The sequence below is a fragment of the Orcinus orca genome, chromosome 15, assembly GCF_937001465.1.
Source record: "Orcinus orca chromosome 15, mOrcOrc1.1, whole genome shotgun sequence".
In the NCBI taxonomy this organism is placed as follows: Eukaryota; Metazoa; Chordata; class Mammalia; order Artiodactyla; family Delphinidae; genus Orcinus; species Orcinus orca.
Window position 1 is genome coordinate 42,516,583 of NC_064573.1, and position 23,690 is coordinate 42,540,272.

The following is a 23,690-nucleotide window of genomic DNA, read 5'->3' on the forward strand; positions in this document are numbered from 1 at the left end:
ATAGACTATAGACTGTTTTATTGTAGACTATTCATTAGCTGTCTGATCTGTTACTTCAGTATTACAAATTTATATATAAGTATGCATGTGTTTTATCATCTGGTAATGTCTTACTTTGAAAATGGTTTTTGTATCAGTAATCCTTAAGCTTAATTTTTACCAGCATAATTTAATTTCCCAAAACTTATTCAAATAATTAGGCATTTCTCGATATAGTAAATTGCTGTTTACTCAGCATAGTGAGTAGTTACTTTTTTCCCCACTTAGTGTGATTAGACATAATCATTGATAATTTCTGTGAAGAAGCTAGCAGTATGGGACCAGGTTTCAACAAAAATGTAGCCTTTTCAATCTAAGTCCAGTTGGATGTCTGGGTCCAAAAAGAGATCATATGCAAAAGAGACAGGCTGACGGTTGGGGTCTGGAGGTGGGACAAGGGAGGCAGCACAGTTGTGTGAGTGTAATGCAGAGGTGGTATTAACACCGCTTACCAAGCTGGGCATTTCCAAGACTTCCTCCAGGGTGGATGTGAGAAGACCAGAGTAGGATGCACGCAGGCCCCTGGAGGTCTGAACCTTAGCAGAAACAGAACAGAATTGATACAAAGACTGCCAGTGTGACCAGGAGGGGTCACACTGTGACACACACTCCCCACCCTGGCCTGGCCCCACCCAAGTGCTTGGGTTGGAAGGGAATCAGACACCAGCCCTGTGTATTCAAGCATTGGGCGGAAGAGCTGGGAGTGGGAGGTGCCTGTGAATATCCTGGACTGCCGCCCTTGGCAGACTGCTAGGGAGTGGGTGGCTTGCTGACACTTGGACATACATTCTAACTGCTCAGATGGCTCTAGACAGTGCTAAAGATGGCAACCACTGTTTCCTATGAAGATGAGTAAATGCTTGTTAGGTAAATGGTAATCTGTTACACTAAAATATATAATAATCTGGAACATACCAGATTGATTATATGAAGTACAGGTTTTGCTTTGTTTTCTTTTAACCAGCTTGTTTTTAAAGTGCTCATGTGAAAAATTCTAAAATTCATATGGAACCACAAAGGACTGTACAAAGCTAAATCAAGCTTGAGAAGGAAGAACAAAGCTGGAGGCATCACAATTCCTGATTTCAAAATATATTACAAGGCTACAGTAATTAAAACAGTATGGTACTGGCATAAAGATAGACATATAAACCAATGGAACAGAATAAAGAGCCTAGAAATAAACCCATGCATATACAATCAACTGACCTTTGACAAGAGTGCTAAGAATACACAATAGGAAAAGGATAGTTACTTCAATAAATGGTGCTGGGAAAACTAGATACCCGCATGCAAATAAATGAAATTGCATCCTTATATTACACTATACACAAAATTCAACTCAAAGTGGATTAAAGGCTTAAACATAAGACCTGAAACTATAAATATTCTAGAAAAAAAACATAGAGGAAGAGCTTCTGGACATTGGTCTTGTCAATGGTTTCATTGATATGACACTAAAAGAACAACAAAGGCAAAAATAGACAAGTGGGACTACATCAAATTTAAAAGCTTCAACACAGTAAAGGAAACCATCAGCAGAGTGAAAAGGCAACCTACGGAATGGAGGAAAGTATTTGCAAATCATATATCAGATATGGGGTTAATTTCCAAAATATGCAAAGGATAAGGAACTCCTACAACTCCATAGCAAAAAACCTGATTTTAAAATGGGCTAAATACTTGAATAGGCATTTCTCCAAAGAAGAAATATAAATGTCCAACAGGTATATGAGCAGATAGTGTCACTCATCTTTAGAGAAATACAAATCAAAACCACAGTTAGAAATCACCTCATACCTGCTAGAATTGCTGTTATCAAGAAAATAATAGACAGGTGTTGGTGAGGATGTAGAGAAATTGGAACCTTGCACAATATTGATGGGAGTGCAAAATGGTACAGCTTCTATGGAAAACAGTATGGAGATTCCTCAAAAAATTAAAAATAGAACTACCATATGATCTAGCAATCTCACTTCTGTGTATTTATCCAAAAGAATTGAGATCAGGATTTTGAAGAGATACTAGCATGCCAGTGTTCATTGCAATATTCACAATAGGCAAGATTTGGAGACAACCTAAATGTCCATTGACAGATGAATGTATAAAGAAAATGTGGTCTCATATGCCCAAGGATTGCAGTAGGCTCCTAAGCTTCTCCCCTCTACCCCTCCCTGCCCCACCCTATCCCTATCCTCCATTTGGGAGCCAGAGTGTGAGAATCTTTTTAAAATACAGTTGGGGTGGACTTCCCTGGCGGGCCCAGTGGTTAAGACCGCACTTGGGTTCGATCCCTAGTCAGGGAACTACGAGCCCACATGCTGCACGGCATGGCCAAAAAATAAAATAAAATAAAATAAAATACAGTTGGGGTCAGGGGTGCCAGCTATCCACGGAGTGGAAACTCCACGTGTAACTTTATAGTCAGCCCTTCATATCCGATGTTCTGCAGATTCAACCAACCGCGGATGTTGTAGTATGTATTTATTGAAAAACAATCCATGTATTAGTGGGCCCATGCATTTCAGACCTGTGTTGTTCAAGGTCCACTGTACAAATCTGATTGCCTTACTGCCGTGTTAAACAAACTCAAGGGGCTTCTGTTTGCTTATAAGAGAAATATCAAAATTTCCCTTTTGCAGGAAACAAATTCCAATATATGTCTATTTTCTTTTATCTAGTTGATTTTACATATTTGAGCACAGAGAAACCTACACAAGGATATGTAAAACACTTTACATCAGTCCTTAACGGAGTAGGGTCGGAGGCAGGGCCGACTTGTGGCCTTAGCATGGTGGCTAAGAGCCGGACTGTAGGACTAGACTGCTTGGGTCCACATCCAGCACGCACTTGCTAACTCTGTGGCCTTGGGCAGGTAACTTAAACTTCTTTGTATTGTAGGGTTAATAGTAGCATGAAAGCATTTGGCAGGTGCCTAGCACCTAGTAAGTGCTCTGTGTTTTCCTCTGTTAATTAACAGTTAATTAATTTTTCTCTCTATTGTTGAGTTGCTATAATAAATATGCTTTACTTTTACAACACATAAATTTAGAAGAAAGTTTTAAAGGAAAGGGGGAAAAAAGATCCAAGGATATCTGGGGGCAGTTCTTACTATTGCCTGCAAAGCACTGTATGACAGGCCCCTGTCTATTAGTAACTTCATCTTACGCTACTTTTCTTTCCTTTGCTCTTCTTGACCCCAGTCACCCCAGTCTTCTCATTTCCTGCAGCCTGACCTCTGCTCATCTTTCAGGTCTCAGGTCAGAGTAATTTCTCAGGAAGTCCTTTTATTGGCCCCTTAGACAAGGCCAGATCCCCTTGACCTCATAGAACTTTTTTTTTTTTTAAACAGCATTTATCCAAGTTGTAATTACATATTTCTTTGAGTGTTTGTTTAGTGATTGACACCCCATCACTTGACGAGAACCTCTGAGAGGCTAAGACTGACCACATCACCCACCATTCTATCCCCCGTGCCTAGCACAGCAATTGCCAAACTGAGAAGGAAAGGGGTGTTTCAGGAAACCCACCAGGTCGGTGTGAGGAGCCCCTAGGCTCTATGAGGACCTGGCAGCAGTGACACTGGAAGGGAGGGGAGCTGCTGCATTTTTAAGGGTATTGTCATTTCTGCCAAGAATTTTTAGTTGTATCCAGATATCTTGGAGCCCCCAAAGATAGCTCCTCAAGCATTTTTTTTTTTTTTTTTTTTTTTTGCGGTAAGCGGGCCTCTCACTGCTGTTGCCTCTCCCGCTGCGGAGCACAGGCTCCGGACGCGCAGGATCAGCGGCCACGGCTCACGGGCCCAGCCGCTCCGCGGCATGTGGGATCTTCCTGGACCGGGGCACGAACCCGTGTCCCCTGCATTGGCAGGCGGACTCTCAACCACTGCGCCACCAGGGAAGCCCCTCAAGCATTTTTTTATTTCAGAAGTTTTTCTTAGAGGCCTGCAGAGAAACTCTTACGTACAGAAATGTGAATCCTGCCCTCCGAGATCTGCCTGCAGCACTAGGACAGTGTTTTCACCTAGTAGGTGTGCAGGAATCATAGCAGGTATGCTTCTTTAACCATCATCATGGGCTACAGGACCAGCATTCACATCAGCAACTGGTATGGAAGCCAAGGACTTAATAAATTTTCATGGTTTAGTGTTAAATAAAATTAAGAAGGGTGAAGCCCAGTATGTTAGTCAGGCTTCTCCAGAGAAACAGAACCAATAAGGGGGGGGGGGTGTGTGTAAAATAGAGATTGGTTGGTTGATTGATTGTAAGAAATTGGTTCATGCAGTTGTGGAGGCTGGCAAGTCCAAAAGCTGGAGGCTGGAGGCCCACGGAGGAGCTGCCATTTGCTTCCAAAGGCAGATGGCTGGCAGAATCCCCCTTCTTTGGAAAACCTCAGTCTAATTTCTCAAGGGATTGCGTGAGGCCCACCCGCATCACAAAGGGCAATCTACTTTACTCAGTCTGTTGATTTAACTGTTAATCCCATCCCCAAAAATGCCTTCACAGAAATATCTAGAATAGTGTTTGACCAAGCATCTGGGAACCGTGCCTGAGCCAGGTTGACACACACACGATCAACCATCATACCCAGTAAGCGGCCCTTGCCTGTGCTGTTAGCCTGCTCCAGGAAAGCTCTGAAGTGCTGCAGGTCTATAGAAGACAGCCTCTGCGTGAGGTTCAGATTCTAGTCCGATCATCTAGAGCTTATATGTAAGGTGCCCAAAATATCCAAAAGAACCTTAAAGAACCAGAGGTCTTTGTTACTTACATAAAGTTCAGGAGCTTTGCTGTTGTTTTAGAGGTATTTAAGCATCATGGTTTCCTTGTTTTGTTTTGTAGTTTGCATTGCCTTTCAAAAACAAAGTGCATGTACTCACCCCCAGAAATCAGCATCTCATGTTTTTTTCCCATTTTATAGTTGAGGAAATATATTAGCTTTTATGCCAGATTGATGGCCATTAAGTGGCTGGGTTGAACCTCGGTCTTCTCATTTTATGTTGAGCCTTTCCCCTCTTTCCCTAACCCCTTGTTCCATAACATCTCATTTCTAAAGGAGGAGGGAGGGGAAAAGAGAGAGAGTATGAATGAATATGAAAATGAATATTTACAGAACTCCTACCTGAATTCAGTATAGGAGAAATAAAAAATTTTACCAGATTATATGCTTGCCTTGACCCCTCTGGGGCTGTGGCTCCTTCAAGCCAGAGGAATTTAGGTTTGCTGTCCATTCCTTTCTAGTTCTACATTATGGGTGACTATATTTATGGACAAATAAATATTGAAACTCTAAAGAAATCACCTCCTTCACTCTCTGGGTCACATTCCCTACTACCCTGTAGCATTTAAGAGTGTTTTCACAGTCATCACGTCTGCCAGGTTTGGGTCTTGTGTTGTGCCTCCTTCCAGTTTGTTTGGTTAGTTAGCTAATGTGTTTTGCATTCAACCAAGGAAATTCAAAATACTGTCTCCAAGAGAGCCAGCTAGAGTAGAAGTGCTGTCCAACTTGAGAGTGGTAGGCCGGCTGAGTTCTCTGGGTGATGATTGAGCAAACCACCCGCTAATTTTAGGCTGGGAAAGGATGGGGCACAAATTGAGTTTTCAGTAGAAAAATAACGTCCTGCTAAGACGTCCTATAACCTTGGAAGTATCTTCTGGCTCTCTAGCTCTTGGCCATTTTGAAGCTTCATATCCCTACTCATTATCGGATTAAGTGTAGTGAAGACTTCAGTTTTGAAACTGTAACTTTCTGCCTTAGATCACCTGGATCTGAAAGGTCACGAAAGCGAAGCTTGTCCTTCTTTCCTATGACTAATGTAGGTGGGAAGCAGTGGGCCTCAGGCACCCATAAGTGGATAAGCTGAGCAGTAGCACGCAGGGCTACAGAATTTTCCTGCATTACCACTTTCAAGCTTGTATACCAGATACTGAATTGTAGTGCAAAATGTGTATTAATTGCCCGTACTTACAGACATATTGTAACTTTTCAAAAAATTTTATTGTGAACACCATCTGCCTTGGCTTGTGTGGATGAAGTTTAAGTTTATAGCCAAAGCTCCATTTGGTCCTGCACAACAAAATTGCATATGGCTTTGTTAGTCCCAATTCTGACATCTCTTGGAGCTAAAAACAGTCCATTAAAAATAAAACATATGGGGCTTCCCTGGTGGCGCAGTGGTTGAGAGTCCGTCTGCTGATGCAGGGGACGCGGGTTCGTGCCCCGGTCCAGGAAGATCCCACATGCCGCGGAGCGGCTGGGCCCTTGAGCCATGGCCGCTGAACCTGCGCGTCCGGAGCCTGTGCTCCGCAACGCGAAAGGCCACAACAGTGAGAGGCCCGCGTACCGCAAAAAGAAAAAAAAAAAAATTAAAAAAAAAAAACTATGTTTTCCAGGGATTGATTTCCTAGAGGCAGTGCAAAAGCATAATGTATCTTTGCCTTGAATATAGAGATGACATTTAATAGTTCCTAGTTTTGAACTTCCTAGATTATCTCACTGAATTTTCATGACAAATCTGTGCAGTAGGTAGAACAGTTGTTTTATAAAATAAGTGGAAACAGAGAAATAGTATTCACCTAAAGACCCCTGGACTGCATATTTTCAGCAATTACCATTTTTGGTTGCCTACTTTGAGTCGAGGGACTGATTCTAGCTGGCTGTGTTACCTACATCTGCTAATATTATTTAATCCTCATAACAACCTGTGGAGTCGCTGGTAGGGTTCTCACTTTATAGACGAGGAGGGTAAGTTTCAGGAAGGTTAAATAATCTAAGGTCGTGTTGCTGGTCAGGTAGAGCTCTTCTGGTCTGAAGTCCATGCTTTTTCTAGCCTTCAAGCTTCACCTCATTACAGTGTTCAGATTGATGTCATTAAGTTCTGTGGCCGTTTATGACCCATATTTGATTTTTAGTTCATCAGAGCGTTTGAGTGGGGAATAGGTCAGAGCCAATGGAAATTTGACTTGTTGGATCCTATGGTTGCTGTATGCTAACTTTTATAGTAATAAAATGCTATATAAATCCCTGTGTTTGTGTTGTTTATGGCAATCAAGATGTTTCAACTGAAAAAAATGCATATTGTCAGGGAATTAAGATACTTAAATTCAAGAAGTATTTATAGAGCACCAGTATTTGCTAGGTGCTGTGTGATTGGTACTTTCATGTCTAGTATCTAATACGATTTTTACAATGTTCCAGCAGGCCTTAATTATTGCTTGTTTGCAGACAAGGAAACCTAGCCTCAAAAAGAATAAAATACTTGGGGAAGGATACACAACTAGTAAGTAGAGCTAGAGATACACTGGGGTGTTTCACTTCACGTCCATTACTTTTAGTCCAGTGTTAATGTTCACAGCTTCCAACATGCTCTGTTGCTACTGTGGTCACTCCGCCATCTCTCAACCCACCATCAACACAACCCATTCCTTGTCATTTGCATACCCTCCCTTGTGAATTTCAGAAAATTTTGTGATCAACCCAGGGAGCATTTCCTGAATTGTAACTAAAATTGTCTATGGGAGATCATGCATCTAAAGAAGGTACTATATTATGCAGCCATTAGCATCTTGTTGAGGGACCTCTGCTTTTCGGAATTCATTTCACAGGAAGCAATGGAGTTATCTATCCATCATTTCTGAGAAATAAGACAAGTGATGGATACATGTAGTTCTAATCAGGACAACTCATTACATCTTCAGTGGGTGTTTAAGGAGACCTGAGGTAATTGAACATGGTAATTGTGTTGCTGTATCTGAAGGGTTTGACTGACACTTGTTTTGTTTTGCCTGAGCCCATAATTGCAGAAATATTCTCCCATGGTGATTAGTTCCCAATTTAAAATTGACTGTTTTGGGCTTCCCTGGTGGCACAGTGGTTAAGAATCCACCTGCCAGTGCGGGGGACGTGGGTTCGAGCCCTGGTCTGGGAAGATCCCACATGCCGCGGAGCAACTAGGCCCATGCGCCATAACTACTGAGCCTGCGCTCTAGAGCCCACGAGCCACAACTACTGAGCCTGCGAGCCACAACTACTGAGCCCGTGCACCACAACTACTGAAGCCCGCCCACCTAGAGCCCATGCTTCACAACAAGAGAAGCCACCGCAATGAGAAGCCCGCGCACCCCAACAAAGAGTAGCCCCCGCTCGCTGCAAGTAGAGAAAGCCTGCGCGCAGCAACGAAGACCCAACACAGCCAAAAATAAATAAATTTAATAAATTTAAAAAAATAAAATTGACTTTCATTAAAGGTAACTCCATAATGAGACCAGTGAGGACCCAAGGTGTGTGCTTTAATGATAGTAATTCCCTCCTCACTTGCTGCTTGACCAAGTGCACAGAGAAGATGTAAGGCAAAGCCTTCCTCTTAAGTCCTGCTTGAATTGCAAGAAAAGAGGAGGTCGAATTACATTGCCTTTAAGGTCCCTTCCAGCGTTAGCATTCTGTGATTCTTTGGAATATTCACCAAATGGAAGTTCAAAAATTGATTCTGCTTTCACACTGAGAGGGAAGAATGCCCACAATTCAATACAAGATTAGAAGCTGCAGAGAGGAAATAGTTGTCTTGAGTGAGTTCTTTTATTGGAAATCAGCCTTGTACTACTGGACAGGAAATTAAGTGCTTGCCTGGGTCATTAATCATTGTGCCGATTTGAAAATTAGCAGTGGGGGGAGGTGGTTATATTTGAGGAGGAAGGAAGGAGTGGGTGGAAGGAGCGATCCTGAAAGTTCCCCCTTCAGAGTGGGCATTAGCTGGAGAAGATAGAGTGATACCAACCACCCCCATCTGGTGCAGGTGTCTCCACTATTTCTGCCAAGTCTCCTGATTGTTCCCACACATCTCCTACTCCAAACTCTCCCATCTCTGCCAAGAGGAGGGAAAGAAAGAATTCTGGGATTTTCACCGAGAAAAGGCAGAGAAGTGATCATCTAATGGGGGTCATATTTCTCTGTTTAGCTCAAGAGGGATATTATAAGGGAAGAAGATAAGATTGGGATAGCCATAGTTCTTGTCAAAGTTACATTGAAAAGAGACAAAAAGAAAAAAAAAATATGAGTAATAGGTTATATCATGTCAGGACAGCTTGTGTCCTTCAAAACAACTCCAACTTTTACTGTCTCTCTCTTCCCAAGTAGAACCGCACTCAGGAAATCATCTGCTGCCACGTAAAGTTGGAGCTTTTTTCTTCTGTTACTTGGGCTAGAAAAGTATCAAGACCATCCTTGCTTTCCTTTTCCATCCTCCCTCCCGCCACCCCGGTATGTAACAGTTTTAGAGTGTTTGCACTTTTCTGTGTATTTTTCCTTTAAGGTGAGAGGTTTTGGTAAATAAAAACTTGGCAGCAGATTTTATTTCCACAAAAATAACAATTCTGACATCTCCGGGTATCATCTCTCTCAAAGGTGTTCCCAGGGGAGTTGAAATATACCACTGGACTTTCTCATCACTCATCAGAACTGCCTTGGAAATTGGCACCCCTTGCGGTCTGATTGACTAAGCCTTCTATAACACTCTCTCTTCTCCTAGGGATTTTTCTGATGGGAAAGTGGCTAAATTAGGTTGGGAGTTGAAGCATTTGGCTCGGTTACGGTTTGTGTGAGGCTTTGCTCTTTCTCTGTCTCCAGACACTTGCTTCTTTCTGACTGTAGTTTCACAGTGTTCCTAACTGCTGGGTGTTCAGTATGGTCCTTAGCGTCCCTGATGAATCCTGTCCTGAATCGTCCTTCCGAGCACTGCAGGGGCTGGCCTGCTTGGTGGTCGCTCTCAGGCTTGGGTGGAACAGAAACAGACTGCTCCATTCTCCCTACAGATCACACTCCAGCCTGCATAGAGATCGGCATCTTTTCCCCAAACTAGTCACAGCTGCTCCCACCCTCACCCCCATTATTTACACCAGGGTTGAGTACCTAGAGATAATTCCAAAATTTAAAAAAAAAAGAAATCAACACCAGGTGAAGCGTCATTGTCAGCACGGGAAGAGTCTTTGGAGCAGCTAATGAGGCAAAGGATGAGATGTGCTGCTGTGAGCCAGCCGCCTCTTCACAGGAAGTCACACAGACTTGCAGTATTTGGGGCTCTCCTGAATGAAAACCAGTAGCCAGTTTCCCACTTGGTTGGAGTTTAGCTAGCTAGCTCGAGAAGTAATGTCAGTTACTTGGGAACTCTTGAAGTCCTGACTTGGAGAACTGGATCCCAACAGTGCCTTTAGGGGCCTTCGTCTTCTGAGGATGCACTCCTGCCTCCTAAAACCTGGCTCTTGTAGTCATAATGACTTGTAACGGCCAGAGCCCTGGTCTTCTCCATTCCTTCTCCTTGACTCTGTAACACCAGACACCAGCAGGAGCCGTCCTTGAAACTCTACCTCCCACTGTCCGTGGCGGTCCATTCTCCTGGCTTCTCTCCATCTTTTCAATTCCTTCTTTGTCTTCTTTGGTTCATCCCTGCTGTGTTGGCCTTAAGACTCTGCCTGTTTCTCTTTCTCTTTCTCCCTCTCCCTCCCTCCCTCCCTCCCTCCCTCTCTCTCTCTCTCTCTCTCTCTCTCTCTCTCTCTCTCTCTCTCTCTCTCCCTCCCTCTCCCCCACCCCTTCTCTTCACGTCTCCCTCTCTTCATCTCTACAGAAAACCTAACCCTCCCAGCTTCCAGTGTCACCTCCTATAGGTGACTCTTTACTCTTGACCTCTCCCATTCCAAAGTTCCACTGACTGCTGAATACACTTCCCCTTTATCATCTCAGCTTCAACTTACCTGAGGAAAAAAAAAATTTTCACCCCCTAAACCCTGCAGTGTATGTTTTTGTTATTGTCATTTCAATCCATGTCATAGACCACCATGTTGGTCCCCATACTCTTTCTCCTTTGTGCCACTGTTCCCAGGAGAGGGCTCAAGCAGACTTGCAGGGACGTGTATGAGGTCGTTTCCACGTACGAAGCACTAAGCGCCAAGCACCGCACTGAACTCTTTCCTGGGCCCTGTCCCACTCAGTCCTCACAGCTTCCTGTCAGCTGGCCAGTGGGAAGGGACTGTGCTCTCTCTACCCAGAGGTGGGAGCAGACATCGCCCTTTCCCCTCCTCCCCTCCGGACATCCCAGGACTGACTGTGTACTTTGGAATAGGAAGAGGGTGTGGGTTGTCAATCCAGGCTGCCCGTGAGGGCAACGCCCTTGGGGATTCTGTAGCTGGAGACTCAAGTGCCTTCCCTCCTTCTTTGCCCCCCCCCCTTTTTGGAGTTGCAGGACTTGGTTCTGGGGTGCCTTCCCTGTGCCGGGCTCCTTTGGCTCTGCCTGGGGGAGGAGAAAAATACACGGCTGGCATAGGCTTCCGCACTGAGTCTGAAAGAGGGCAAGAGGAGGAGCCAGGAGGAGTTCAGTGTGCCCTGACCAGTGGCAGCTTCGCTCTGACGTCCTGCCTTCCTGGCGCTCCTTCATTCATTCAACCAGTCTGTCTGTGTGTATCGCAGAGGTACGCTGGGCAGCACGCTGGACACTCAGCCCCAGCTCTCCCCTGTGACCGGAAGAAATGAACTTTTTACAGCTCATTTTATAGTTGATTTCACTGGAACCATGGTAAGTGCCACAAGTGTGTGGCAGGCACTTGTTGGTCGGGGCTCTTCGCCGCGCTGTCTCCTGGCTTTCCACGTGAGGAGTCGCGGTGCAGGGTGGCCGCTGGGCGAGGCGCACACCCCGTGCGCCAGCGGGGCGTCCTCTGCTCACAGCATGGCAGTAGGTGGAGCCCACCCACCCGTCGCCAAGTCCATCAGGCCAGCCCTGCCCAGGGCTCCACCTGCGCTCAGGTATTCTTACCACCTCCGGCGTTTTCTCCTCACTCTTCCACCTCCACATTCTCGAATCACCCAAAGCCCAGCCCACCCTCAGGGCCTCCCTCGTGTCCCAATTTCTCCTCTGTCCCAACAGTGCCATTGTATTCTTTCTCTCCTCTAACATTATAGCTGATGGCTCTTCTATGAGGAGTTGTTACGGGTTCTCAAACTCCATACAGGCACTGGCAGTAGCAGCATCCCCTGGAAACTTGTCAGTAATGCAGTCTCAGTCCTTGGCCCCTACCGTCAGAATCCGAGCTGGCGGTGGGCCCAGCAGGCTGTGCTGTAACAAGCCCTCAGGTGATGTTGATATACACCAGTTTGAGAACCACTAGTGGTGTCTCCTTTAGAATTTAATGGTGTGTTACCTTATTTTCTTATTTCCTGTTTCATAGGTTAATACTTTGTTTCCACAGCGAGATTGTAGGTCTACTATTTTGCCTGCATTTCGTCTTTTCACACAGTGTTATTAACAGTTTAATATACATTTGGTTGCACCCCTGAAAGCTGTTCCAATCAATTTTCACCAATTTCCATATGACTAGTAATTTCATCTTGGTCTGCTTAGGAATCCGTGGTATACACAGAGCAATAGTAAATTCACAATCTCTGAAACCAGTTGAGAAGCTCTTATTGGTATAGAGTACATAACACAGGAAGGGCTGTAACCCGCAGACCATTCTTCATGGGTTTAAGTGTGGGAGAGAAATGTTCTTAAGATGATTAGATTTTGCTACCCACACAATGGATGGCAATAGAATGGAACGGGTTGGGGGGGTGGGGACTTAGTATGACATCAGTTTGTTGGAAATGATGAAATAAAAGAAGGAGGAACAGATTTTTTGTGATAAAGTACGTGGTTAGGTTGGAAGGTATTTCGCATTCACTTCAAAGGCTAGGGTCTAGTTATGTTGGCATATTTCTCTGGGGGGGCCTGTATGAATTTTGAGGAGAATGCTGTAAGGCACCTGTTGTTTCAAGGGAGAATATTTTTAATGTGTTGATCAAACCCAATGCTTGACCTGTAAGACATTCAAATTTTTCCCTTCTTTTCTTCTTTCTTTTTTCCTTCCCTTCTTTCCTTTATTCTTTCCTTCCTGATATAGTAAAGTGTTAAAGATACTAGTGATAGATTTTTCTCTAGAAATAACAGTCTGGGAGAAGAGTTTATTTATTCTATTTCATCATGATAGTCCTTTACCTTCCCACCCTCCCATATGCAACCATTTAAATGTGTTTCTGGTGCCTTTTTTCTTTGGATGTGTTTTTATGAAAGCACAATGGTTTATGTGCAAGTACTTTAGATTTACATAAATTATACTGTGTTTTAAGTCTCATATTTTTTTTCCATTCAGCCCTGTGTTTTTAAGGATCCGCTATGTTTTTATTTACTTATTTTAAATTTATTTTATTGAAATATAGTTGATTTACAATGTGTTAGTTTCTACTGCACAGCAAAGTGATTCAGTTATACATATATACACATTCTTTTTCATATTCTTTTCCGTTATGGTTTATCACAGGATATTGAATATAGTTCCCTGTGCCTTACAAGGATCCACTATGTTTTTAAAATCCATTCTTGTTTTACTGTGTGTTCATATGCTCTCCCAAGAATGGGCAGCAAAAACCCTGCTGCTCTGAGCATCCTCCTGCATTCTCCTTATGCTCTTGTTTGAACATTTCTTGGGGATGTGAATCCAGGAGTGGAACTGCCGGCCTTAGAAGTTTGTAGAATTAATTTTACTACCTGGTGTCAGATCGCTCTCCAGAATGGCTGCCCCAGCCTCACTCCCATCACAGTCTAACAGGATTCCTTACCCACATCAGGAATTCACCATTTTTGTCTAATGAATGTGAAGTAATAGCTCTTCATTTGCATTTATTTGACTATTCAGCTTCTTGTCACCTGCCTGATACTTTTTTTTTTTTTTTTTTCCCTGCCTCCTGCTCTTTAGGATAGCCTTCTTGGTAAATTGTCTGTTCATTTTCTGGCCTACCGTTGTGTTAGCGGTGGTGTCTTTTTTGGTGATTTGCAGCATTACATGGACCAGTTCAGATATCAATCTCTTTTCAGTTTTGGGCTTCGCAAGCGTCATCTGTTCCATCACTGCTCTGCCAACTTTTCCCATGAAATCCTCTACTGAACAGAAATCCTTAATTTTAATGTAATGTAATCGTTATTTGGCCCTGTAGTTTCTGCTTCTGAAGTCCTTCCTTGCCTGTAGGTGATGTCAGGTAGGGATTCATTTTTAGTTTTTCTCTGCACAGTGAGCCAGTTTTACCACACCGAAGTCTGAATATCTTTTCCAGTTATCTTTGTCACATAATATAATGATGTCTTCCATTTCCCAAACTCTCTCGAAATTCATTCATTCCACAAGTGTTTGTATAAGTTGAAATGACTCAGAAGGCTAGAAGAATAAGCTGCCTCTCACTGACTAGTAAGAATAACACTCATGAAAACAATGTCAGCACACCCTTATTCTGGCCTTGGAAAGTTTCAGCTGGACTCCAGGTGGAAATAGAGTGTAATTGCTGAAAGAATCTATCTGTTGACATTGTCTATTCTACTTACAGGGAGTTGATGATATCAGCCCGCATGAACTCAGGTCCTGTCTCACTGTATCCTATAGTGATTAGGTTTATCAACCATGTAATCACTTCAGATTTATGAATTATTTACAGGGCACGCTAAACATGCTACCCTAAATTATTCACATCTTAAAAACTGGATAGGCTTCCCTAGTGGCACAGTGGTTGAGAATCTGCCTGCTGATGCAGGGGACACGGGTTCGAGCCCTGGTCCGGGAAGATCTCACATGCCACGGAGCAACTAAGCCTGTGCGCCACAACTACTGAGCCTGCGCTCTAGAGCCCGAGAGCCACAACTACTGAAGCCCGCTCACCTAGAGCCCGTGCTCCAGAACAAGAGAAACCACAGCAGTGAGAAGCCCTTGCACCACAAGGAAGTATAGCCCCCACTCACCGCAACTAGTGAAAGCCCACGTGCAGCAACAAAGACCCAACGCAGCCAAAAATAAATAAATTAAATAAATTTTTTTAAAAAACTGGATAGGTGTTGGAAAAATTCAAATGTATGTAAATGAGAGAGAAGGAAACACAGAGACTTGTATTTTTTTTCCCAGTAATCTCTGAGTGTCTGAAATATCCTTAGCACTCTGCACGCTGCCTTGAACAGAGTACTAAGTAAATAAATCATATGCTTTGAACTGTTATATTAGTTTGACTAATAGTTAAAATAGGGAGGGAAAATGAACTCAGCCCTTATTTTCAGTTCTCTTATTGAATCCAGGCAATAAGAAAACAATATTTATTATCTTACTATTAATCAAATGCATACTGCTCTTTGCTGAATATTCTTGTACATACATGGCCTAATTTAATCTTTGCAACAATCCCATGAAGTAGGTGTCAGTTTCAAGTATTGCAATTCCTGTTTGTTTTCTTTGATACTGGTTTTCTTCACTGTAAGCTATCATCACCTTAGTATAGTGAATTTTCTATATATATTTGCATATATATATTTTGTATATATTTGCAAGGCCAAATGCTGCACTTTCATCCCTCTTCCTAGGAGCCAAATATTAATGAAGACAGTGTTAAGCCTCTGTATCAACATGGATATAATCTACCAATTTTTTGATGATTACTCCTAATTTGACAGATTATTAGCCATCATTTCCATTCAGCATCTATATGGGTTCTCAAATGTTATAAATTCTTACAGTCGCCTTCTAACATCCCTGGCACGTTAAATGTTTTTGGTTTTTATTTTTAAAGAAATAAAATTCTACAACCAGAAAAGGAAAAAGTCAAATCCCCTTAGCACAGTTTCAGAAATCACAGTCACTGACTCACCCCTTATTGTTCTTTTTAAATTTCCCCCAGAGATTTAGGTTTATTAAAAGCCTGATCTTACATTAGAAACAAGAGTATTTTTATTTAAATGTATCTCTGTGCCCTGACAAAGTCACTCCTCTCTGTAAGAGTCCTTCTTCTCTCCAGCCTTGTTTATCCCATCAGACATTCCTGCCAGAAGCAGCCCTGTTTACATAACTGCTCCCGTTGGATGGAATATTTTACTGAGCGCAGCCCTGCGCTCACACCACAGCCTGTTTAACATGGAACAGGGACAGACCTGAAAGGCACTAGAGAATGCTCAGTGAGCTCGATCTGCATTGAATAAAAGTGGAGGCATTTGGATGAAAATGAAGCTTTGCAAAAAGGGAGCAAGTGCAGGGATGTGTTGTCAGCAAAGACCAAAGCAAACCAAAGAGGAGAGAGTAGTTCTCTGGTGAAGGGGTGGAGGGGGAAACCTTCCGATGGCTCTGGAGTGTCGGACATAGGTATGTATTTACTGTTTGAAAGCATGCCATTCATGAAACCCTTGAACAGAAATGGAGCCCTAGGTCTCAGAGCCACAGCATGGCTATTGCTTCTCCGTTTTTTAATTAAAAGAAAAAGATTTAACAGGAACGAAGGGCTCTTTGTCCTGTAGGGCCTTTTCCTTTTACTAGAGTTTCTGTTTTTTTACTGCAATTTTGACTGATTTCTAATAAGCGTAGGACTCTCATCCACAGCACTGTGGTCACAAACATATTAGAGTAATTGTATTTTGAGTGTGAGACATTCTAACTGGAATTGCTCTGCATTGAGCAGAGGGTACAGTAGGCAGCTTGTCGTAGAGAAGATAAAATTGGCCATCTCCCATGCTTTGTCTTTCTGTCCCAGAACCAGGTGGCCGTGCTCCACCCTGAATCCACATCTTCAGCATTTCTTTCTCCTCTCTTCCTCCCAGCTATCTGGCTGCCAGTTGTGCCGCTTCTTTAAATTTAGAATGCTTCTTAATGGCTCCTCTTCTGGAGTTTTGCCCAGATTAATATAAGAAGGAGCTAACGCTGTTCTCCTAACCAGTACAACGTTCCAAAGAGTATCGTGATGACATTCCTTTTCATTCGTGACAGGTACATCTTTGTCTCATTTGACTTCGCTCTGATGTTCATTGAGCCCTTATCAAGTGCCTCTCATCAGGTGAAGCCCTTTATGTAAGTTTAATCATCCCAATAGCTGATGTTATGTTAGTGTTACTGCCCTTGCATTATGGAACTAGGAGACACACGGAGGTGTAGAAGGTCATGACTTAACCAAAGTTGCCCAGTGGGAGGGAGAGCCAGGATTTCAACTCCAGAAGTTCATATGCTTAACTGCTGTGTGAAGATGTAGAGGCAAAATGATAACCAATGAGTACGTGCTAAGCCATGAGAACAGAGCATGCCTGGCTCCAGGAGTGCCATACCTCAGCTCTGCTCTTGTATCGACTGCAAGCCTTTAAAGAGTTGCCTTGTTGGTGTGTGTGTATATATGTATATGTGTATGTATTTATATATACACATACGTACTCTTTATTTCAGAGTAGTTTTAGTTCCAGAGCAAAATTAAAGGGGAAGGTACAGAGATTTCCCATATACCCCCTTCCCCTACACAGATACAGCCTCCACCATATCACCATCCCCCACCAGCATAGTACCTTTGTTAAAACTGATGAACCTCCATGGACACATCATTATCACCCAAAGGCCATAGTTTAAATAACAGTTCACTTTTGGTGTTGTACATTCTATGTGTCCAGACAACTGTATAATGACATGTATCCACCATTATAGAATCATACACAATAGTTCCACTGCCCTGAAAATCCTCTGTTCTCTGCCTACTCATCTCTCCCTCTCCACTAATCCCTGAAAACCACTGACTTTTTTACTGTCTCCATAGTTTTGCCTTTTCCAGAGTGTCATATAGTTGGAATGATACAGTCTGGAGCCTTTTCAGATTGGCTTCTTTTTCTTAGTAATAAGCATTCACATTTCCTCTACATCTTTTTTATGGCTTGATTGCCTCGCTTTTTGTAGCTAAAGAATTTGGTGAAAATGTACCCCTAGCCCTTACAGAAATGCCATTTAGGACCTCTACAGTATGTTTTCATTGAGTGTCTCTGCTAGCTTTTCCATCTTTAAGTCCATGCACTGAGCCAAGGTGGGCGTTAAAATTTGATGATTCTCCCCACCCCCCCTTTGATTATGCCGAGTACGCTCTACATCAGAGTTTTAAGAAACCATTCGTGTTTCTCTACATGGAGTTTTAATCAGTTCAGTTTTGGCCTGAAGGTTCAAAACTAAATCCCTTATAATCAAGGCACTTTTTTTCCTAATGAAAACCACAGCTTGAGCAGCTGCTTGTATTATTGTCTCTCCTCTGTGGTCCCACTGGTGTGTGGGAGTTTACTGTTGGGCTGTGGAAAAGGGAGCAAACGAGAATCCAAGAAAGGGGTCATGTTTCAATAGAGGAAGAATGGTGGAATGTTAAAATCCTTGAGTGTTTTCCTCACCCTCCCCACACTTTGGACATGCAGTTTGGCTCTCTTTTTCCTTTTTAAATACTTCCATAAGGCATGGAAGAGAAGCATATATCATATGAACCGTAGTATTGAAAACTCCTAGACCTCAACTTTGATTCTATACAGAATACCTTCATTTTTGCCTGTAGTTGTAAAATGACAACATAGCTTTAAAGTCTGTCTGTGTCGTGTACGTCCATATTTTGTCCATCTGCGTTGGTGGGGTCTTCCTCTCCTTTGTCTGGGTTGAAATTGTGTTTATCCGTGTGTAATTTTTTTTCTTGCATCAATTTCTGTCTCATTTTCTTTTTTAAATTTGTTTCCGTATCTCCTTTTCGCCTCATTTTCCCTGCTTCCCATTTTCTCTTAACCTTTGTTTTCCCCTTCATTTTTTTGTACTATGTGATTTTAAGCTCTACAAATAAAAATTGAAGTTTTACTTTTGCTGTTTGTAACTTTTTATGTAACTCTTTAATGTAGATAAATAGATCATTTTCTATTTCTCCAAAAGGATCCTACCTCAAATAAAATTGCTTTTTACTTATTAGAACCTTGATTTTTTTTTTTAATGTGGGTTTTTGATCCTTAATAGAAGCAGCTGCTTCATCCCAGCGACTAGTTCCAATGCTAGAGATTAGAAAGAGTAGCTGGGTTCTCTTTCCACCGAATGGGTGAACTATTGGTGACACTGTGTACCTTCTCTGCTCCAGTCACCCTAAGTTACCCAGAAGTGAAGATAGGTTTTATCATGTAACCAGTTGCCAGGGTCATTGTGGGGATTAAACAGGACCATCTGAATAGCCCTCCACACTATCAAAGAAGAATTCGTTGCATATGTAAATAGTAAATGACCCTTCTTCCTACTAACTTTGGGGAATTTTTTCAGTAACCGACAAGGCACAGTCAGCTCCTCTCTCTGTCAACCTCATCCTGAGGAGGGAGGTATTAGTGGCTTGGGGAAGCAGCACAGTAAAAGTGGGCTTAGGATGAGAACGCACGAGTGACTGTCCTGGGCTCGCTATTGACTTGCTGTGACCAAAGACATATTCCTTAATCTCTGCCAGCTTCAGTTTCCTCGTGGGTAAAGTCTCTAATAATCCCCGCCCACTACTGTGGATTGTTGAGTGAGGTAATGTGTGTGTGAACACCTTTCGATTGAAAGCAGGCTCTCGGTGGAGTCATCCTGACATGGCTCCAGTCCAGAGGCTCAGACTCCTTTTTCTTTTGTTATTTTGTCTTTCCACATCCTGTCGAGTCTCTTTCTTAAGAAGCTGGTCACTTGGTATGCGATTCCCTCTTCTAATTCTTTGTCAGTGCTGCCATTTAACATGTTCTGGCCTTCAGAGTCAGGCAAGACCTACCATCATCCGTTACCACGTTTAGATGGAATACCTGTGGTAGAGGCCAGAAGTAGAGGGAGCTCGGCTATGTCCAGGCAGAAGGCTGTCAGCAGTGTAGGTCTTAAATGAGCTTGCTCATAAGCTTAGGCTAAAAGCTGTAAACGGAGGCCTCCCACTTAAAGTCATCCTTTCAATTTGAGGGAAAAGGAAGCACCCCAAGAGGCTAGACTTCCCACCTAAATTTCTCAAATATTTCCTGATATCTGCCCACTCACATGGCATCACGTCAATCAGTATTGTGTTAAGCCCTGTTCAAACCACAGCCACTCCCTCCTGTCTCGTAGAAACCCAGGGTAGTCCCTGGGTTAGAGGAGACTTTTTTATTTGAGTGAATCATTAAAAACTATTAATAACTAGGTGCATTTACATTTTTTAAAAAATCCAGATTTCCTGCCTCTGGAAATCAGCAGGTGCTGGAGCTCTGAGGTGGCCATCTCCACCTTTTTACTAATTTTACTAATTTACAGCTTCTCTGGTCATGTAAATATTTGATTTTGGTACTCTGGAAGAAATACATACCTATTCTGTATATTTACATACACACATATATATGTATTTCTCCTACTCTGAACGCCTGTTCTTCAAAGCAAGCATTTAGTAAGTTTCTAGTATGGACTCAAATTGAGCTGTCAGAGAAGCAGAAGACATGATTCCTGCTGTCAGGGTGCTTGTGGTCTAAGAGAACAATACAAAAACAGGTGAAATAAGTAGGGAATAGTTCAACAAACTCCGGTGATAAATATGAACAAAGATGAGCATGGGCTGAGGTTGTGAGGGAGAGCTTCATGGATGACATTGGACTTGAGCTCATACTGAAATTCATTCCCTCATTCAGCTGTTATTTATTAAGTAGCTGCTATGTGTCTTGCACAGTATTGGGCACCGGGAATAAATAGGTGATTGACACACCCCCTGCCTTCTTTAGAGAGTTTACTGTTTAGTTTACAAAGACATGTAAACAAATGAGAATGATAAAATTTACATGCTTGGATAAAGATCTATAGACAATGAGATCACACAAGAGTGCGGCCAGGTATATACCTGAGCTAAGAAGATTTTTGATAGAGTAGGTGAAGCGTGAATTGGTTTTGGATGAATAGCTTGGCCAAACCTGGGAATAGAGAAAAGGCATTCCAGATCTTGAGTTCCGTATAAGAAGAAGTATAATTCACTGTGGATGGATCTAGATGGATTTTAGCATAATGAGAGGAAAGTAAGGGTCAGATCTTGGAGGGCCTATATATTCTCTACAAAGTTAAATTTTACAGGAGGTGGAAGGCCACCAAAGTCTTTTAATCAGAGGGTAGAAGGGCATACACCCCCGCCCCCAGTCTGTCCTCCACTGCCTCCACCCTGCCCCTCCCCAGAGGCTGACCAGCAGGGCGAAATCAGCAGACTCTCATGCCCTTTGATTTCCAGCTAAGTTCAGCCATTGGATAGATAGCCCCAGCAGGAGATGGGCGGGTCAAGGGAGGAAGCTGGTCATGGTCTTTATATTCTCCAGCTTCATGGCTCCCTTGAAGGATAGCTTGGGAACAGCTGCTTCTCCCCTTCTCAGGGCAACCTTATTTACATAACGTTCTCCTTCCTGTAACTAGTCCCTCCCCCTGGCACCACAGGCCTATGGTGGTGACCTCTTCTCTGATACTGTCCCTAGCTTCTCACTCTGCTTCCCCTGCAGCCCACCCACACCATCATCAGTGACCCTGTTGTAAATAAATCCTCTGCAAATTATCCTCATTTAAAATATGATTCAACTTTAATTTTAAGCACTAGTGGAAAGAATAGTTTTCTGGAATGGAAGTCAATGGGTAAAGCAATCAACTGGTAAAACTGGCCAAAGCGAGAGATGTTGTAGTTTGTTCAAGAAAGGGAATGGAGTTGAATTGACACCAGTTGAACGTGAGGGATTAGGGAAAGGGAGGGGTTAAGGATGACCACCCGGGGTTCTGACTTGGGTGGCTGCTTGATTCAGAAAGTAGAAAGATGAGTTCAGTTTTGCATGTGTTGATTTTTTTTTAATTTATTTATTTATTTTTGGCTGTGTTGGGTCTTCACTGCTGCGCGTGGGCTTTCTCTAGTTGCGGCAAGCGGGGGCTACTCTTCGTTGCAGTGCGCGGGCTTCTCATTACGGTGGCTTCTCATTGCGGAGCACGGGCTCTAGGCACGCGGGCTTCAGTAGTTGCAGCACGCGGGCTCAGTAGTTGTGGCTCATGGGCTCTAGAGCACAGGCTCAGTAGTTGTGGCGCACGGGCACGTGGGCTCAGTAGTTGTGGCTCACGGGCTCTAGAGCACAGGCTCAGTAGTTGTGGCACATGGGCTTAGTTGCTCCACGCCATGTGGGATCTTCCCAGACCAGGGATCGAACCTGTGTCCCCTGCATTGGCAGGCGGATTCTCGGCCACTGCGCCACCAGGGAAGCCCCGCATGTGTTGATTTTGAGAGAGATCTTTGTGGAAGAAGTGTTGGAGATATGCACCAGGTATTCGGTAGACCAATGCGGAATTCAGGAGAGATCTGGCTGGAGGGAATGTTGGTGTGCTGTCAGCTTGTAGGTGGTCCTTGAAGCCAAGGTGATAGAGGGGGTCCCCCAGGAGAGCTGAGAGAGTGGGAGGCCCACAGATGGATACTAGAGGTTTTGGTTCTCGTTTCGTTTTATTTACACACAGAAAGTCAGCCACTGGGCTGAAGGGAAGGCGAACGGTAAAACCAGAGCTGTGAAAGGAGATTTACCACAGGCCATGCTCACCACCAGGCGTGATAGGGACCAGGGAGGCATGAATCATGGGGAGCCCCACCTTCCCAGTAGCACGAGACTTACTTCTCACTGCCTGTTGACCATAACTTCCCAGCCAGCAGCAAACGGGACAGAACTGAATTTGACCACCTCTGACTCTCTCTCTTATCTCTACGCATCTCAGCATCGTTGCTGTCTCTTCTTAATTAGCAAAATTTATTTCCATTTTTCATTTCTGACAAGTGACCTTTTTTCCCTCTGAGTGAAGGAGAGTGTGTGGTCCTACTGTCTGTTCAGCATCATACAGGTGCTTGAAACTTAGACGCCTCACGTAGGACTTTGGGCCTCTTAGCTGTCTGTGCTTAATGTATCATCTCTGTTGAGGCGAATCACTGTGATTATCTTGAGGGACACACACCAAAGAATGGATATTTTCTAGATGAGAGTTATTCCCTGTCAGCAGACTAATTATGTAATATAGTTTTAGAAGCACATCATGAAAACAGTGCAATAATAGTACCAGTCTTTGCTTTTTACATATTACCTTCAATTTCTTTAACCTGTCATCGAGGATCGTGGTGTTGGATTCGTTCCTGGGAATTTCAGGGTCCTGCTGAGAGAACAGCTCTCACAATGGAGATGGTTTATGAAATTAACAAAACCGTTGAAAGACAATGCAGTTTCCTCCCTCTCCGGGAACAGGGTTTTGACAGTAACGTCTCAGAACAGATGTTTCAGCGATCTCCAAATGTTTTCATTTGGTGGCACAAAGACTCTGTTATTCATGAAATGGTCTGTTAAAAAAATTAGTTCCTCCATGTGGGGATTGTGGGAAGATGTGTTGTATAAATTGATTTCACATTTTGTCAGGAAACCGGCTCTTAACTCTTTAAATTGGCTCCAGGATTTGACTCTGACAAGTTCCGACTTCCAGGCTACAGCAGTCACAGGGAACAGAGCAACACAACGGCTCAGCATCTTTCCCAGAAAACTTCAACTTGACTCATCTGAGAGGGTCCTGTTCTTTTATAGGAGAATAGAAGCCATAAAATACAGTGAGAGGAGGTGGGCACGTTTGCTTTTCATTTGCATTATTCTCCTAATACAATCCTCATGTGCAGCTTAACACATCTTGATTTTAGACTCGTATTTAAAGGGAAAACTGCCATTCTAAGATGAACATGGGCCGGCTTAGGGTGTAGTTTCAACTACCTTACAAGAGACCTCAGGATAACTACTTAGGTGTGTTGGTCATTTTCATTTCTGATGTCTGATGTCTTTCATT

General features: G+C 43.2%; 1 protein-coding gene across 5 annotated transcripts in view; it reads left to right on the plus strand.

The window, feature by feature from the left end:
• GAREM1 (GRB2 associated regulator of MAPK1 subtype 1) overlaps positions 1–23,690 on the plus strand; it is a 208,884-nt gene that overhangs the window by 120,211 nt on the left and 64,983 nt on the right. The gene's annotated exons all lie outside the window — the stretch shown is intronic.